Source organism: Larimichthys crocea, chromosome XVII (assembly GCF_000972845.2).
Source record: "Larimichthys crocea isolate SSNF chromosome XVII, L_crocea_2.0, whole genome shotgun sequence".
NCBI classification, from domain to species: Eukaryota; Metazoa; Chordata; class Actinopteri; family Sciaenidae; genus Larimichthys; species Larimichthys crocea.
Genome location: NC_040027.1, coordinates 10,400,556 through 10,419,827, shown reverse-complemented (window position 1 = coordinate 10,419,827; position 19,272 = coordinate 10,400,556). Strand labels below are relative to the sequence as shown.

The window sequence follows — 19,272 nt, the reverse complement described above, 5'->3', positions numbered from 1 at the left end:
CCTTTTGGCACACAGATCGCCATATGTGAAGAATTTGCAGAGGTCAGCACGAACCAGCGAAAATGGCCGAACTTCACCACTGCTTTATTATCCGTGTTACCCCTCTGGGTGTCTGAATGTGGAACAATGTGGAACAACAGCCACAAGACTGCAGAGTCCCTGCTGAAAAGCTTCAATACAAACACAAGCTCGCTCTCTCTCTCTCTCTCTCTCTCTCTCTCTCTCTTCTCTCCCTCCGCCCTCTCTCTCGCTCTCTTCTCCTCTCCTCTCCTCGTCTCCCTCTCTCTCTCTCCTCTCTCTCTCTTCTCTCCTTTCTCCTCTCTCCTCTCCCTCTCTCTCTCCTCTCTCTCTCTCCTCTCACTCTCTCCCTCCTCTCTCCTCCTCTCTCTCTCCTCTCTCCTTCTCTCTCCTCTCTCTCCTCTCTCTCTCCTCTCCTCTCTCTACTCTTCTGATACCCCCTCTCCTCTCTCTCTCTCCGCTTTAATCTCCTTCCTTCTCTTCTCGTCTCCTCTTCTCTCTCTCTCTCTCCATCCTCATCGAGCTCTCTCTCCTCTCTCTCTACTCCTCACTCTCTCTCGCTCGCATCTCTCCTCCGTCTCTCTCTCTCTCTCTCTCTCTCAGCCAGGGGTGAGGCATCTGTTTCCTATGCTCAACATGTGGAGGCATTACATTCAATACGCGCACACTCTCACACACTCTACTGTTTACACTACTCCTGTCTTATCTCACACGTTGGACACATTACAGGAACATTTAAAAAACACACACACACACACCTCTGATCAGAGATGTGTGTGTGTGTATCTGTTTAAGGTGTGTGTGTGTGTGTGTGATCATACATGAATGTTTTTGTTTTGATGTCACTGGTAATTGCCTTGTCCTTTTCACTGCCATTTGGCCTTGAGTTTCTTGTTAATGTTCTGATGTTATCGCCTCAGTATCAACAGGGATGCCGCTCTCATCTGATCTGGTCTCCCCGCTGATAACACAAGTGTGTGTGTGTGCGTGTGCGTGTGCGTGTACAAGGCAGTTGAGTAATGTTTATTGAGCTGTGTGCTCGTGGGTATCAAAGCCTTTCCTAAGCCATGTTAGTGAAGAGAAAATCATACATTTCTGTTTATTTCAAGACCAACCTGACAAAATTATAGGATAAAAAACTCCAAGAAAAAAAAATTATTATATATATATACATACATACATGTAGAATGTATAATTGAGCTGTCATCAGATCAAAACGATGGCACTATAATGTGGTTTACCTGCTTGTCAATCAATTCCAAGCTCCTCACTTTGATATAAGTTTGCATCATGGCAGAAAATACAAATTTTTCAGCCGCAGCAGTGGGTAAAACATATAAATAAAAGCTGTTTATGCACCTTCTTTGCCTATCGCCTCATCAGAAGAGGCCCGGAGGGGAAGACCGTCGGCAGGTCATAGATATGTGAGGTCATTCTGCCTGGTTGAAGGTCGTCTAATGACTGATCATTTTGTTAAGATAATACAGTTCATCTTCAACAACATTAATGACCTTTTATTTTGAAATAATCGATCATGATTGAGAAACAAAAAGATAATCTCACATCTGATTAGAAGCTATGCAAAAGAAGTTTGTTTGTTGGACTAAAATTAAGACACAAGAAAAAAGACTGAAAATTGAATAGGCACAAAATAATTAGTCCGTTTAAACTGTAAAACCAAATAATAATCAAATAATACAGTTTAATAATCAACATTCAAGTCAAACTGCCGGCAAAAAATGCACACGTGTGTTTACTCTGGCGTAATCCTTCAAAACTGTCATGATATTCAAATTCGGTGTCACAGCTCAACTGAAACATGCTTTTAAGAATTTATAACTTCCCGATATCAAATGTTCACAGCAGATAAAATTTCCCAGGTGTGGTTCGTCTTGACGCTTGCAGATAAATCCTGCCGTTTATCTTTTTAATCTCGTCTCCGCTCGACAACTTGTTTTTCTGTCCTTCCACATCACCGTGTTTTTAATCCATTAGCCCAGCGCTCACTTCCTTTATGATTTCTCTATTAAACGATGATGTTTTAATGACGTTACAGAAGCCGGGGGGATGAGGCTGGCGGCAGCAGCAGCAGGTGTTTGCAGATAGCTGATTTTGAAAATAAATTCCCACAGGAAACTTTCAGGAAATGGTGACTGTGTGTATGTGTGTGTGTGTGTTTCATGGCTCCCTTTGCTCCTGCTGCGGTCGTCAGATAACGATAATGAATCAATAGCCACTTTAAAGAGAGATAAAGAGGATGGAAGGGGATTTTATCTGTTTTTAAAATATTATGTTGTGCCCATTTCGTGTTTTTTGTAAAAATGATGAATGCGCACTTTCCCAGCTGTCCCCAAAGATCCCAGACCACCTCACAGCCCTCACCTCTCTGCCTGTGTCACCCAGTGCTTTATCATTGTTGTCTCAGCATATGAAGAGAAGGTGAGACAGCTTTTGGTATCGGACAAATCTGTGAAACAGATTTTTCTGCTCAGTTTTTGAGCGATCAGTGCCGTTTTGTTTGTTCATCCCTTCGATATCTGAATACAGCGACTGCAGCGTGGCAATCGTTTGGTTAAGATTAACTAAAATTACCTTATGGTTTAAAGTAAAATCACTTTTCTATGTCATTGTTGTCGGATCAGACAAAAAACAAACAGTTTGTGCTTTCTTCATTCCTGTTTACCAATCCGACATCCCCCCCCACCAACAATACTGTCTGCAAAGAGGGATACACCACTTCCTTCGTTGGCACTGAACATTGATGTTAGACTTGAATTGTGTGCTGCAAAATTGTACAATATGAACTTAATTCCGACGGAGACAAGTCTGACATAAAGGATCCACAAGCCCCCGGCTAACACATGGAACGGAGTTTGGCTCTGACAGACAGACGCTGGATTTCATCAGTTTTCTTGACCGTGTCTGTCCAACAAGAAAACAAGAATTATTGGTAGTTTGCTGAATTGGAATGATCTGAGGAGCTGAAGATGTCCACACAATGGTTTCAATATATTCAGGAACTTCTTGCTAAGACTGCTGAGTCAAACGTTTGGTTTGGTCCAGAAATGCTGGACGTGATCCGAAATGGAAAATAACCAAATGAGCCAAACTGATTTTAAAACAAAAGAAATATTATCCAAGCACCAATATCAGAACCCAACAGGACCTCCAGTGTAGCCAGTGGATATCTGGTAACTGATAACCCACAACTTTTAAAACAAGATGTAAAGAAGTATCATCACACGATAGCCAATGGGATTCCAACATTTACCTGCATTCAACCAAAGCCAAGCTCACATGAGATTGGTCAACACTGCCCTGACTACAGTCTGCTCGCTGTCCTTTGCTCTCTACTCTGAGACACGGCGATTCAAAAACACCAAAAGCATGCCACATCTGGCAAGAATCTTTGTTGCGTGTCAGCTCTGATTCAAGTTTTTGTCACAGTCCTGCACTGCTGACGGTCAAAACAAGAAAAAAAAAACCATGATGTCCCCGTGGAAGACCTGCCCCCCAAACTGTTGGTGTCAAATGATTTTTGCTCTGGCTGCCTAATCAATCCAACATGGCCCCTCATTCGGACGTCAGCTCTTCCATAAATACACCAACAGCTTTGATAGGCAAGGCAAGGCAAGGCAAGTTTATTTGTATAGCACAATTCGTACACAAGGCAATTCATAGTGCTTTACAGAGGCAAGGAAAGACATTTGACATTAAGACAAGCAATAGCAATAGAAATAAAAAAAATTAAAAAGAGAAGAAAATGTAATTAAAAACATCAGAATGTCATTTAAAATCATTAAAATAGCAAATTTGAAAACAATTAAGTGAGAAACCAGAAGAGCCGTTAAATGCCGTTAAAGCTTACAGGCCGGGGGAGGAGTTACTCCTCCACCTGCAGTTGGAGAACGGAGGCGGAGTGAGGTTCAAGTTGAGCTGCTTTAATCACACACACACACACACACACACACACACACACACACACAGCTGTGAAGAGAAAAGCAGGCATTGTTCTGAGTGACAGACGGACTAAAAGCACCGGAGCCTTTATGAGCATTTACAGTGTAAACGGAGTCTTCCTTTAGCGGTGCTGCTCCTGGTTTCAGCCCCCAGGTCAGAGGTCATGTGTCTCCGAGTCAAAGTTCAAACTTAAGCCGAGGTCGAGGACGTCTGGAAATTCAATTCCCATCAAGATAGTTTGGACTGACACTCGTACAATTTACTCTGCGCCCCCTTACTGTCTTCACCGCTTCTGGTTTCTCACTTAAACCTTCTGCTAGGGAAAAAGTGTGACTCTCTCACTTTTTAAAAAAAATTTTTACTTGCAGTGAATCTCTAACCCTCCGCACTCTTTCCTTTCTCCCCTTTTTTGTTCTACAAACAAACAGCCATTGCTCATCTCTTCATCTGGTCTGTCTGATTCCGTTTTCCCATGGCATATCTCTTTTCAGATTTCGTGGAAAGACTAAAAATATTACAGCTCCCACAGTTCAAACTGCATCTATCTCCCACTATCAGACGTTGGCGTTACAGCCAATCAAGATAACGAAACATGTGTATAGTTTGCTTCCTGTGCTGTGTATGGCGTTATCTCCACTTCACACATACTCAGGGGCTCGATTTCAGCGGGGGTACCATCCTCCCTGTCGAGGAAGAAAAAAAAAAACACCCTCCGCCTACTCCGTCCCTCTTGCATTAAGGTCAGGAGAGATGATGGGATACAAAGTTCAACCAACTCTGAGTTAGGCGTATTATCTTCTGAGCTTTTTTTCTGTCTGTCTTTTTCCAGTCTTCAACTGGTCCCATCCAAGATTCTTGGTGTTATCTAGTGAACCAGTCCAGTGTTTACTGTCGTAGTTAAGGATGCGTCATCAATGGAGGATGTTACATAATACACAGAGACCTGTAGAGTATGACACAGCTACTTCGGTTCACATTTCAGGTCATGGAAAACCTGCTAGTTCTTTGCTTCCAGCTGGGAATCGACTGTCCGGGTTTCAAAGCAATCTATTTGTAGTCCGAGTTGATTTATAAAACACTGACTGACCGATTATACTAACCTAAACAGATGTTAGATGAGGTTTGAGCAAAAAATAAGGAAATTAAAATGAACTTTGTTGTCAAAGAGAATTCATAAAAACAAAGCTGTAAAATCAGAAACTCCTGCCTGATGTATTTCTGTCCAACCAACAGTCCAATGTAAAAGAGAGAAACAGCAAATCCTCACGTGTGAGAGGCTGCAGAGAAAGTTTGGCATTTTCCTTGATAAATGACGATATAGGACGTTTTATGAGGCGCTTATGCATTGTCAGTTTGTTACCTACAGTAGATGGCGGTCAGCGTGCCCCAAGTTTGGAAAGGCAGACTGGGGATCCTGGCACAGAACAGCGGTCAGCTGTTCGGATAATAAAGTTGTGACTTACATCAAATGTTTCTAAAGATTTCAAAGACGCACGCTGTGTGCTATTCCCCCTTTTGGAAATGTTTGTCATACTGGCAGCCTTCTGGATGCGCTCCATCACTCACTGCAGATTTCTCTGTGCTGTGGTGTCACGTTGTGCGGGCGGTTTGTGGTCGGCTCGGTGAGAGATATAGTATATGAGTAAATCTAAACAGACAGGGAGTCCGTTAAGTCGAGAGGCAGCGCTCACGACGCTCTCCTCCTCCCGCTGATGTTTGTTTTTCTTCCTGCCTGTTCAAAGAAGGCAAAATAAATAAAGTGCTTTTCTGGCCCAGCATCACTCGTCCTTTCTGCTATTGATACTCTCTCTCTCTGACAGCCGAGGATGTGTGTGTGTGTGCGTGTGTGATACTCGGTTACAGTAAGTCAAATAAAGTCCCAAAAAACTGAAGCGACTATTTTAAACACCTTTCACATCCTGTTTAGCCGCTATTCATAACCCAGCTATGACAGATTAACATGTAGCTGCTATATTTAAGCATCTTAACTGGTGCCTGTGTGTGTGTGTGTGTGTGTGTGTTCCTGTCCCCCCTTTCCCCCAAAAATGGTAACACACCCACAGCAAATGAGAAGGCTCCTTTGAGAAATGTGTTTCTCATGTTCTCACGGTGTAAAAATGACGCTATCGCCGAGCTCCAAGAATCAGCAGCTCTGTCCACTTTGCATGGAGCCGGGCCCAACCTGTGTGTGTGTGTGTGTGTGTGTGTGTGTGTGTGTGTGTGTTTTAGGGTTAAATAGTGAATGACAGTCTTTATGGGACCCCTTCCCTTCCTCTGGTGAAAACATGGAAAGATTGTTTACTGAGGACTCACTGTTCATAGAGCCAGAGGTCACAGTCAAGTTCATGTGTGTGTGTGTATGTATGTGTGTGTGTGAATGAATTTGTGGACTTCCCCGTGCATGTGCCTATGTTTAGATGAACAAACACACTGATAATATCGAAGGAATGCGTGCCGGCTTGATTATTGATTATTGCGTGAACATTTAGTTTTTTTAGACGGAGGAATGTTGAAACGTTGAAAGCATCACTAAACCGCTCATGCGTACATATCTAAAGATACTAATGTTATCATAATAATGTTTGATATGTATCCAACAGCAGGAACAGTGGTTTGTTTAGAAAAGAACAATAGTGAGGTGTTGAAGGACGAGACGCCGATTAAAACGCCGACAATCAACCGCGCGTGGTGTTATCTGACTCTGTCCGTTACACATGTAGCGAATAACGCTTTGGGATACAGTTTTTCACCAAAATCTGCTCGTTAATCATCTGAAACGTGCCAACAAGTTTTCATTCTTTCGCACTAAAAACACAGTTTTTATTCTTCAGTGCCTCTGAGGTTTATTCAGAAACAACAGTGTAAAGACAGTCGGGCCAACTTTTGCTTTCTAGCCGCCTAAACAAAGCTCAGTTGTTCAGGTCGATCACTCCGAGAAAGAGAAATTTTTTGACAGAAGTTCTAAAGGGTGCATCTTTTCTGTTTCTTTTACTAATCCCTCCAAACAAACCTATCGAGCGTACGTGTCATTGAAATTCCTTCCCGCTGGGCTGGGCCTGATATATAACTCGCTGTGTATTGGGTGTTGTTAGTTATTCGGAGTGATTAGACATCAGCTCAGGTCGGAGTCGGGCAGTGTTCTGCAGGGATTCATGTGAGGACAGCAAAGTCACCCAGTGAATGATAGACGTGGAAGAAGTTCCACCTGCAACAGGTGCAACAAAACCACTGAGGGAGATCAGTCAGTCCAGCACGAAGTCCTGTTTGGAGGCAGAATGAGTGAAAACACCTGAAGGGGAGAGGACGGGGCCTTTAATGTTTCTGTGGCATGTTCAGTTGTACAATTTTGTACAAAAAGAAAATTCACGATTTAAAAAAAAAGTGATTTAGATTTTAATTGAATAAAACAAGAATCTGGATAAAAGTGATTTAGATTTTAATTGAATAAAACAAGAATCTGGATAGATGTCAGAATTTAATAACACAATTTTTTAGCTCAAACTTTGTGGTTTAACAAACAATCTGTCTCCAGCTATAGTGCAGGTTGCTGAGCTAATTGCCTCTCAGCTCCAGCTCCTTGCTTAACGCACAGATGTGTGTGTGGTGTTGACCGTTACCGAACACTTGGAATAAAGATTTTCTCAGTATTTTCCTTTGAACTATCCCTTCGATCATTTCTTGTTGTGAACTTGATTAGATGTATTTTTCATATATAATAAGCAGCTAATTAGCATTTTTTCTCCAAATTATTTTGTATTTTCCATTAAAGAGAGTTTTTTTTAGCTGTACTTGTTGCAAAAGGACCTTGTTTACTTTAAACTGAACTTCAGTCAGTCATTGAAACATGAAAATTTAACTAATAATGTACATAAAGGCTTAAAATCTAGGTGAATATTGATTGATCTGCTCTGTAAGGCTTAAAATCTAGGTGAATATTGATTGATCTGCTCTGTTTACGTCTCTTTTATATGGGTATAAACGGGGACAAACTGTGTAGTGAATAAAACCCTTAGTGTGTACCTTTAAGCTGGCTCTCCTTTGGAAACAGTCTTGATTTAAAATACTTAAGGGACCCACCAGGAGCAGCAGCAGCAGTGTGTGAATAAAGAGTCTGGACTCGCTGTGATCGAGTGAAATCTCCCTCATCTGTCAGACTCTGTGACCTCTTCAGGGTAACAGGCTGTTGTCTGTGAAGGGAGCATCCTCTGAGGTTGACCACTGCTGCGAGGCCCCGGGCCAACACAACATGGTCAGAGTGAAACAGACAACGGCGAGGCGCGGTCGTCTCTGCGTCATCCCCATGACCATGTTACAACAGCGCGTGCGCGTGTCTCTGTGTGCGTTCGGAGGGTGAAGTCAGACTGTAAATATAGCCCCGTCTGTCTTTCGACTCGACGTCCAGACAGCCTGTGTCTGACGAGGAAAAACACTGCAGTCTCTGACTTTTTTGGTCAAAACACAACAGGAGAAAGGAGTGCGGGGAAGGAAGGGGGGGAGGAAAATGAAGAGTGAGTGTGGGGTGAAGGGGAGGGGGTAATAATTTCAGCCATCTCTAAAAATAGGGGGCTCGGTAAAAGAGAAAAAAAAAAAAGCTGTTCTGCTAAAAATCACAGCTCCATAGCAGCCATTTGGATGATGTGTGCTCCCTGAGGTGGAGCCTGGGAAAGTTAGCTGTGCGTATTAGCATGTCACTCTGTGAGTGTGTGTGTGTGTGTGTGTGTGTGTGTGTGTGTGCACCTAAATTGAATGATTTAGGTTCATAGTTGTTTTTACAGGGATTACGGTTGGAAAGCAGTCTGATACGGCCCTGCTCTGGCCCGGGTTTGATTCAGGTTTGTCCTGGTATGGTCTGGTTCGGTCTGGTCTGCTTCACGCCGGTGCCAAATCCACCCCCTGCCCTTTACTGACTCACTACAAGACCGTCAGGGATTGTGGGATGCGGGCAGACACGGAAATAAAAAAAAAGCCTTATATGAGGAGAGAGATTATAGTCCGACATAACTGAGTAGTCACATAAAATATGTTGGAAAGGAAAACTCATTGGATGAAAGTTTCTCTGCTCTGGAACTCGTGGAATGTTAGCCCACCAGGCTCCATTTCAGGGCTTTTTAATCTGCTTTCCAACTTCATATCTGGACCCACTGGCTGCCTGTTGAAAGGGTGTTGGCCCTTCATCGTGTAAAAATGAGATTCATTTAAATGTTATTTTTACCAGCTGGTTTATCTGTGCTGGTTTATAATGGGGTGGCAGGACTTAGTCACTGAGCCTCAGACTGAACGTCTCTGCAGGGCCAATTTGAGAAACATGTGACTTTTGTGTTGTTATGTTGTTAAGGGTCCAGTATTTATGAGGAGAGCTGCATGTGGGAAGTGTCGCAGGAAATACTGTCTGATCCATCATCTCATGAAGTGGTCTTAATGGACCTATTGTGCGCACTTCATTGTGGTTTTAAGGACGCAGTGACAGCCGGAGATTTATTGTTTTGTAATAGTTTGAAATATTCCTGTCACTATATCATTCAGTTTGGTCCATATAGTAAAGTATAGTAGTATAACCGCAGTGTTTCCATTGTTTCTGGAACAAATGTATTATTTTAAAGGTGCAAAAATATGGATAAGGCTGCCATAATGTCAGATTTTCACTACACGTTTAATGTGGTCGAAAGAACTTACAATAACAATATTATCCCGAAAATTTGAAGAAAAGAAAATAATGCTACAAATGAAATTCAAATGAACTTTTATTGTGTTTGGTGAATAAATTACTCTTAAAAAAACGTGAGTGTAATGAGAGTCTGCAACCATAAGTGTACAAAGAGAGCCAATTGAACCACAAAAGAGAACATAATTATTAACGTGATATATATATTTTATTATATTTATATCATAGTTATTGGTGTGGAAATCTAAAAAGATTTGGTTGGTTAAAGTGTTACAGATATCCATTTCTTTATATTTAGATTAATTACTGAATTGTCCTCACACATAGTTTTCCTTTATAATATAAAGGATTCATTTGAAGTATTTATTTTATTTATTTCATAATCTTTGAATCCCTCTCCTGCACTGTCAGTGCCAGTATGTGATACCTTTTTAGATCTGGTGCAGACACCAAAGTAATACCTGATCTGGTGATTGTTAAACAAACTCCTGATTTTTTAGATGTGGAAATATTTAATCCAAGAATAAACAACTCTGTCTGTGAATCACTAATTTGAAGCCGTTTCACTTGTCAAGTTTTCAGAAATCCTTTTTGATAGCTGATGTTTTTGGAGTATTGTGGTTTAACACTCAGCCTTAATCAGAAACCACAGAGAGGAGAAACCATCCTGCAGACTTGCACTGACCTGCCGCTCCTCTCCCACCTGCTCTGTTGTCAAAATGTTTGCACTGATGTGGATTGTGTGTCAGCGTCGTGTTGGCAGCGCTGTGGTTGTTGTTACGTGATCTGCAGTTTACAGAAGGTTTCTAAAATGCCACTTTACATACTGTATTGATAGTTACAAGCAGCTAGAGGGGAGGTGCAGGGTGTGTGTGTGTGTGTGTGTGTGTGTGTGTGTGTGTGTGTGTGTGCGCGTTATGCGTATTACAGCAAAGACACTCGAAGAACAAAAGGATCCTTTGAGTGCAGAGTTTCAGAGGAAGCTGTCAGACGTGTTCATTCTTCTCTAATCCGGTGTTTGGGATTATCCTGCACTGTTGTGGAATGCTGTTTAACATACACACACACACACACACACACACACACACACACTGTGTTGTCACTCCTCTGTAACCTCATACACACTCTCTCTGGTCACTCAGGTGACAAACACACACACTTGTCAAATGACTGCAAAAGTACTACGTGATACGTGATACGGACCCGCCTCTTTTCTCACAGCCCGGTCGACTAAATTATGCACATATTTTCCAGAAGTATGCAATCAGGAATGACAGCGCCCTGCAAACACGCAGGACGGTTGCGTAATTTCGACATTAAAGCGTAGTAGTGAGGATTAAATTTAAAAAGTAGAGCCCGTAGAGTTGCACTGAACACTTCGAGGGGAGGTAAAGAGACTGAGCTGATGGCCAAAGACCAAAATATAAATTGAAAGACAGCGCTGCTCCGTCGGTGCCCGCTGGTGAGCCGACAGTTTAAACTGCAGCTTACAAAAATGCATTAATAATTTCAGGTGACACATTTTTGAAAGCAACACTTTTTCTTTTTTTTCACAGTTAAATTGTGCACCGTAGGAGAAGCTGCCTTCCATAATCATTTATTTTACTTATTCTCTGTACAGGGGAGTGGACAACCGAACCACTGTAGACTAATGCAGGTTGTAGGCAGAGGTAAACATACTGGTAAACTCAGGTATATTACTGATATCCATGTCACTATATCATTCAGTTTGGTCCATATAGTAAAGTATAGTAGTATAACCGCAGTGTTTCCATTGTTTCTGGAACAAATGTATTATTTTAAAGGTGCAAAAATATGGATAAGGCTGCCATAATGTCAGATTTTCACTACACGTTTAATGTGGTCAAAAGAATTTACAATAACAATATTATCCCGAAAATTTGAAGAAAAGAAAATAATGCTACAAATGAAATTCAAATAAACTTTTATTGTGTTTGGTGAATGTGTGTGTAATGAGAGTCTGCAACCATAAGTGTACACAGAGAGCCAACTGAACCACAAAAGAGAACATAATTATTAACGTGATATACATATTTTATTATATTAATATCATAGTTATTGCTATGGGAATCTAAGAAGATTTGGTTGGTTAAAGTGAACTCAAATATATTACTGATATCCGTGAAGTATGGACCGATATCTTGCAGAACCTGTTAAATATTAAAAGTATCGTCGCTTTTTTCAGCTCCCTGAAATTTTAGTTCATCTCCATTAAATCCTCCCTTCTCGTTCAAGCGGTGTCCTGATGGTCAGCCGCCAGCCTGCATATCTCTCACTAGCTGTGTCATAACAAATTTCAAACCAGTGTTCTGAGACACAGGTTACTGTCGCCCGTGTCTGCCTTTACTGTGGGTGTAAATGTTGTAGCCGTTCCAGTAATAGAGTCGAGTTGTCTGTAGAATAGTAGTCAAGTCAAGTGACAAGTGATCCTCGGTATGTCAGCAGTATGTCACACACTATCATGGGATCATGTGAACAATGTTAGTTTAGTTTCAGTGGAATGCATTTTTCAAGTTCATCCTCCCTAAACTGGACCTCGTACCTTATTGTAGCGTCCTTTCCTGAAAGCTTGTACAGTGTTCTTTGGAAGTAGTATACAAAAAACAGTTACGTAAGTATTTCTACATAAACTTCAAGATTGAGATCTGTGTAGGAGAGTTTAGAGGAAGTCAATCTGTATCGTCTGTCATTCTCCGAATAGTTGTGATGCAAATAGAGTTTTGACGAATTTCAAGTTAAATTTAGCCCCTGTGTAAACATCTACAGTAGTAAGAGGTTATCTGACCTCACTCTGGTATCAGCCGTGGGGCCTATAGGTCATTCTGGAGTCGTAATTTCAATACCATTTGCCTAATCTGGGTACATGATGGCTGCCTATGATTGCCAGTGTGTCAGGGAAGTAGTGGTCTTGATGGATGTGGGTCCGAAAAGACTGGCTGATAACGCCGACTCATGACGTACGTGAGCGAGACCATGTCCGAGCCCAGATGTGACGTCGCACCGCGATGTACACGCGTCCGCGCGCACTCTCACATCCACATGAGTGTCTCGTATCGTATCTGTGAGTGCGGGTCATTAATCTTGTTATCAGTGGTATGAGGTGGGGCTGGCAGGCCAGAGCTGCGTCTGCTCCGATTCAAGGCTTCCCCTCTGGCCCACGCCAAAATAAGAACACTTTTCTTATTATTTTTCAGGCTTTAACATTCTTTTCTGGCAGCTGCGCAAGCATGTTGTGGAACAGAGCTGAGAACCTCTTAAGCTGGTAATGATCTGGAAAAGCCAGTTCTGGTCGAGCTCTGTTGTGGGGAAAGGACTAGAACCTGCAGCTCCCCCCCAAAACTCTCAGTGCTACCATCAGGTTAGAATCTGTGAGAACGCTGCTCATTGTCTCTCGGCAAAGCTGCAACGATTCAGACAGACTCAGGCGGCTTTAAGCAATTAGATGTCAGAGGCTGGTAATCCGTTTATGCTATATGTAGTTTGTTTGAAACGTACAATGTTTGACTGGAAGCTCTGTTTTTATTTGTGCAGGACTTTGAGTGAATCCCAGCTCAAGTGGTTTCATTGCTCCGTATAGCTTTGTCACATGTTCTCATGTGTGGGTGAGGCAGTGTGTGTTTTGCACATTTGCCAACATGTGGATACCTGTGCCCACATGCATCTGTGTGTGAGAGTGTGTGAAAGCCTGAGGTTAATGGCATTAGCAGGCAGTGATTGGGGCTGATGGCTTTTCTGTGGCTATAATAGCAGCTCCATTAAGTGTTTACTGTGAGCCATTCCACATGTCAGCTGTAGTGAAGCAGCCAGAGACGGAGGACCGAGGGGGGACGTAACAGCCTGGGACTTAGGGAGGGAGGCGAGACACGGAGAGGGGGGAGGATGGAGGGGTCAGCTGGCTGCAGAGGAAGGAGAAACATCCACCTTCTCTCTCCAAGCAAAGACACTCATTTATTTATTTAGAGTTGCTGTTCTGTAAGAGCATCCAGGGCGAATTAATCTCCCGATAAAAGCCACATTCAAACCAGCAGATGTTCAGAGTTTGTGCCCCGAAACTGCGTATTCGCAGCCGCTGCTATCGCAGTGGTGAGAGTGGACTGTGTGACCCGTACAGGAGTATTCTGAGTCAGCAGGCTGCCTTTGGTTTGTACCAGGGATTTTCCCGCAGCCTCGTAGCTTTGGTTGTGCTCTATCTGTGCTCTATCTGACTCGGGCATATGGAACGGATTAAATATAATACACTTTCAAGAAAGAGAAGGGAAAAAAAAAGAAAAAAGAAGAAGTGGCAGCTACCACAGCAGCTGACTTCTGAAGCCATGAAAACTCCTTCTGTATGAAAGTGTGCTGTTTCTCCAGAAATGTGCGTCATCAAATCAGCTGATTTGTGAAGAATTTCTTCGTAATTATTAATTGGATAATTGCTGCAATTAAGATCTAAAATCTTACGCACGAGCTTGACCCAGTAAGTTTTCCTTGATTGACAGCGGCTTGTCTTCCAGCTCCAGATTGAAGCCTGTAATTTATTATGATTAACTGATTTAAAATATCAACTGAAACTATTTATTATTAAATTTTTAAGTTATTTTCATCTTTTATTTGTATTTTTAAGATTTTATTATTCAAACCTGCCGTGCAAAACTTGTCCCCCCCCTCTGGCAGGGAGAGCAATCGCACAAACGCTGCCGACTTCCAAACTTCGCCATATTCATCGTTACATGGATGTATTATGAGCCTGCTCCCTCGCTTCAGTATCTGGCCAACGAATCACTGCCGCTGTACTGCGAAACAGTGAAAGATTTTCTCGGTTGTGATTGGTGGATTAGTCCGCATCGACTGCGAATGTAACAGGCGCTCACTTATACGTAAAGGTCCCGCATTCCAGCTTTAATTTATGTTGCGTGTTTTATGGCTGCCTTTTTTCAACGTCTTGGGACCACGTTGGACATGAGCGTTGTCACTTTATCATTTTGATTGGTGTGTTTGTGGATTAAATAAATCACAGAAGTAACAAAACTAAAGTGAAATTGAAAGACGGACGTATTTCTACATGATTTAGTACTGAAATATTCATGTTCGAAGAGCGAAACTCCAGTTTCTAAACGAATACATGCGATACGGATCAAATCTAGCGTCGTGTCTATCATTTTGCATCATAATTTTGATAGGTTTATATTATTTATGACAGTTAAATACTTAAATAAGCAGGTGTTAATGTGTGTTTGGCTGATTAAACATCTGATATTTCAAGACGCTTCATCACGTCAGTGAAAGAATCCAAACAGTCCTGCTCATTGACTTGCAATACAAACAGTGTAACAGTCTAAACTCAAAGTCAAGTCAAACTTGTTAGACTTTAATGAAGCTTAACAAATTTGTTTCATTTCACCAACTTGGAGCCGAGCACTCGCCTGACGCCAAACTAACGAAACCAAAACACACACACACACACACACACATCCATATTTTCCTACAAGTCTCGGAGCAAAACCCAACATCTGAACTCTGGTCACCAGGTTTCCCCTCGTGTGTGTCAGAATATAACTCAGGTGAAGGGGTTGCGGGTGGTTGCAGGGGTCAGTCTCCGTCTCTTAGCTGGAGTCGAGTGCGGAGCGTGTGATGGGGGTCATCCTGTGGCCATGTGAACAGGAAGGTGCGGGTCCAGTGTGAAGGGCTGAACCTCTGAGCTGTTTATCAGATAGCTAATGAAGCAGAGCGATCCTGGGGGAGGGAGAGGGGGCAACAGAAGGGGGAGAAGAGAAGGAGAAAGGGGGCAAAAGTTAAAAGTGGTGATCTGCTGGAAAGCAGTTTGAGAAAAGGATGAGTTAAATGTGGGAACACTGGAGCCAGCACTTAGCTGTTATCGCTGAAGGGGATGGGAAGAATGAGCCGCAGATTTCTCCCATGATTTCACTGAGCTGTATTCCCATTACAATGATCAGAAAAATACACATCATATTATTTATCACATTTCTCGGGTAGGAATCAGCAGAGGGCCAGATCACTCAGCTCCTGCCGTAAACATTTTCTCTGGCTGCGAGAGAAGCCGAGCCGCGTTCCCAACTCCCATCATCACAGCCATCCAGTTTACTACAGGCCTCACATTCATCAGTGTGGTCCGCAGGAAAAAGGGAAAAGAGTCTGCTTCATTACAAGTTCAAATAAGCAGCCAGTCAGATGATCAAAACAGTATTACAGTCTAGATGTCAGTGTTTGATATTTCACTGTTACGGGTGATAATTAATCCGGCTCACATCGAGGAGGGAGAGGTCGACTTATTCCGAAATGGCAGATTGTGAATTCGCCTCCGATTAAATCTTGTTTATGTTATAGTGTAACATGTCAGGCTGCAGCTAAATTGATAGATTATTTTTTCTGATTAATTGTTTGGTCAAGGATTTATAAAGTAAATTACATCACCGTTTCTATGAATTGCTTGTTTTGTCTGATCAAAAGTCTCAAACTCAAATATATAACCGAGAGAAAAGCAGCGGATCTTTGCGTTGTATAGGCTGAGACGTCAACTTTGTTTGGCATTTTGCTGGAAAAATGTATAAAAAGATTCATTAATCATCCGGAACTGTGTCCTACCAATGGCGTTGCACTATTCCGCTGATCAACAGGTGGTGGTAACATGCTAAAACATGCAGCAATGCTCCATCAAAGGTAGAGGAGAAGAAGAAAGCTGCAGAATGATAAATAATGCGGGATTTCAAATGGTTGCAAATCGGCTTTGCGGATGTTTTATGAGGAAGGAAATGCACATGGCACTTTTGTTAAACCTCAAGGATACACACGGCACTTTGGTGAGTAACGCCGACTGTAAACAGAACTATTGTTTGTATACAGGAAAACTCCACAGGGCCCCCTTTTGAGCAATGAATCGAAAGAAAGACAAATTTGGTTTTGTAAGCCAATTTAATTTTCCTGTCAACTCGCGCGAGCGCAAAATGTGGAAACAATTGAAAACACAGTTGTGGAAAAATATGAACGTGCTTCCATTCGTTTGTGTTCTGCTGTCGGCCGTACGCTGAGGTGCTATTATTGGCTTATGCAGCAGTGTGAGAATCTGGTGTGTTCATCAGGGGCCGCAGGGTGAGAGGTCAGGCTCAGGGGAGCCATCAGCGCTGAGCGGTCAGGTGACCCTGAACGATCCTGAGATAGGACGGCCTCGCCTCCCCGAGGAGGAGCATTCCATCACCCCGGTGTGTGTTTGTGTGTATTACAATACCACAATCAGCACATTCACTACTTTAATACACAAGAGTGTCAACACGTACATTTCTAAAGGTTGAATTATTGCTTCTTTATTGTAGCGGGACGTAATATTAAGTTTGATTAATCAGTCTTTGGTCCAGAAGATTTTATTGCTGTAAAATTTGATATAAATATTCATCCTCCCTACCGTGACCTCCCTGACCCTTCTTTTACACCAGGGGTCCCCAAACGTTTTTCGGTGCGGGCCACATCAACTTGCCTTTCTGTGATGGGGGGCCGGGGTCAGTCTATAACCGGAAATGATATCAGTCCCACCAGGATTTCACGGGCCTTTTTTGAAATAGTTGCGGCCTAAAATCCCTGATGTTGCATCAGGTTGCGGTGCTTTTTACATTTTTGTTGCGGGAGGAAGTGAAAGTTGCGATAAATTGCGCCAGTGCCGGTCCTGGCCACATTTGCACCCCCAAGGCGAATTTTTTCTCGTGCGCCCTCACGTCCACTTGTGCGCCCTACATGCGCCGTGCGCCCTAGTCCTAGATTGCCGCCTGGGATCAGTCTGTCCGCCGCCACCTTAGGCCTTGCCAAATTTTGAAAGATAGGCCATGTTTAGAGGGATCGTTAAGTGGGCCACACCAATTGTTTAGGCGGGCCCGTAGTTTGGAGACCCCTGTTTTACACCAAAAATTTAAAATGATATTAGAAAATTAATAATAATAGTATAACAAATATATTCGTGCTCCCCAGAGGATGAACATTTCCCATTTTGAACACACTCTAAGCTTCCTTTTAGCAACACCAACGAGTCAAGTTTAAACTTGACTTGACTAAACAAATCACAGTATTGCCATGCAAATTAAATATAAGTATTCATGGTCCCCAGAAGATGGTTTCTTTGGATTTTATCAGGTCAAAATATCTGACTTGGCCAACTCCCTCTTGGAAACGCATCTCAAAAACAAATGTCCAGATTTAAGATTTAAGAATGATTGCACATGCATGCCCCAAAGTGGATAAACCCTGTATGAAATCCAAAAATTGGCGAGAGGATGTTTCCGTCATTTTTTTTTCTTTCTTTTGTTGGATGTGATGAAGTTTCTAGGGGGGGGGCAGCTACTGGGAAGTTCGACTCGTTTCATTTGTGTCTGCAAAAAACACATGTATGGTTACTACTGCTGAGGGAACACAATCTGCTAAATGTGCAGAGAGAGAGACAGCCAGCTTCTGCTCCGTCCAACTGTATCGCATAAAACATCCTGAAGTGGCTGGATGGAACACATACACACACTCGAAAGAAAAAAAAAACACACACATACACGCCATTCAATCTAAATCCAAGTAGAGCACATAAAGTGTGCTGATGTGCTCCTCAGAGAGCAAGACAAGGCAAAATGATTCACTCACCTCAGTAGAGATGGAGAGGAAACATATCTGTCCACCTTTCCATTTACAATAGGCCCGAGCAAAACAAACAGGTAGTTTCCAATAAAACAGAAAAAGCTGTCACTTAACTTCATGAGTTGTTGGTTTGATGTCCAACCAAACGTCTGCAAGCACCTGATGTATCTACCTCTTCATCTCAAGTCTCTGAGGCGATTTCTTCTTTTAGCACTCCTCCTTACAGTATCCACCGAGGAACTTTTGATTTAAACAGACCTCGGTTGCTTTTCTTGCTCACATGTTTTGCCAAGAGTCTGAACCAGAAATACATAAAAACTAAAATCAACAAGCAGAATCAAATCAATCTACTGTAAATCATCCCCACCTGTATTTTATATTACACTTTTTAAACCTGCCTACGCTTGTGTCTCGATTCGCCAGTGCATGTGCAGATGTGCGCGTCTGTCTGTCTGCCTGTCTGCCTGCCTGCCAGCCTGTCTGTCTGTCTGTCTTTGTGTCCCCGCCGAGTCTCTTCTAATCAGGCTAGACGTGCCAGAGGTCAGCAGCTCTGACCTGCTGGCTCTGGTTCACCATAAATATTATGGAACCACGCACAGACGCCCTCACTTGCTGTTTAATATAGTGCCGGGTCCGTTAAGGGACCCAGACTATCCGCTTTCACTGGGGTATATAGGCTAATAATAATACTGCCTGCACCATGTAGTTGAAAATAGTGAACACAACTCAGAACTGGACATTGCTGTGCTTTTATTTCTGGAAGTGTATCATGTACTTAGCGCTGCTATTAACTTTTCGTCTGTCACATGGAGCCGTTTCAGGCTGTTGGACTGTGTCAGTTGTGTGTAAATCTGTTTGCGTGCATAGGTGCATGTGTGTTCGTGGCCACGTGTGCGTTTTCGTGCGTGCCAGCAGCACAGCGGGCCTGTGGGAGTGCTCTGTCCTCCTTTCCCACGGTATTTGTCCCATGAGCCCCCAGCCGTGACGTCAGGACAAGAGGTACG

The 19,272-nt window shown here is 42.7% G+C and overlaps 1 protein-coding gene across 1 annotated transcript in view; it reads left to right on the top strand.

The window, feature by feature from the left end:
- gmds (GDP-mannose 4,6-dehydratase) overlaps positions 1–19,272 on the top strand; it is a 164,297-nt gene that overhangs the window by 108,358 nt on the left and 36,667 nt on the right. The window lies entirely within an intron of this gene.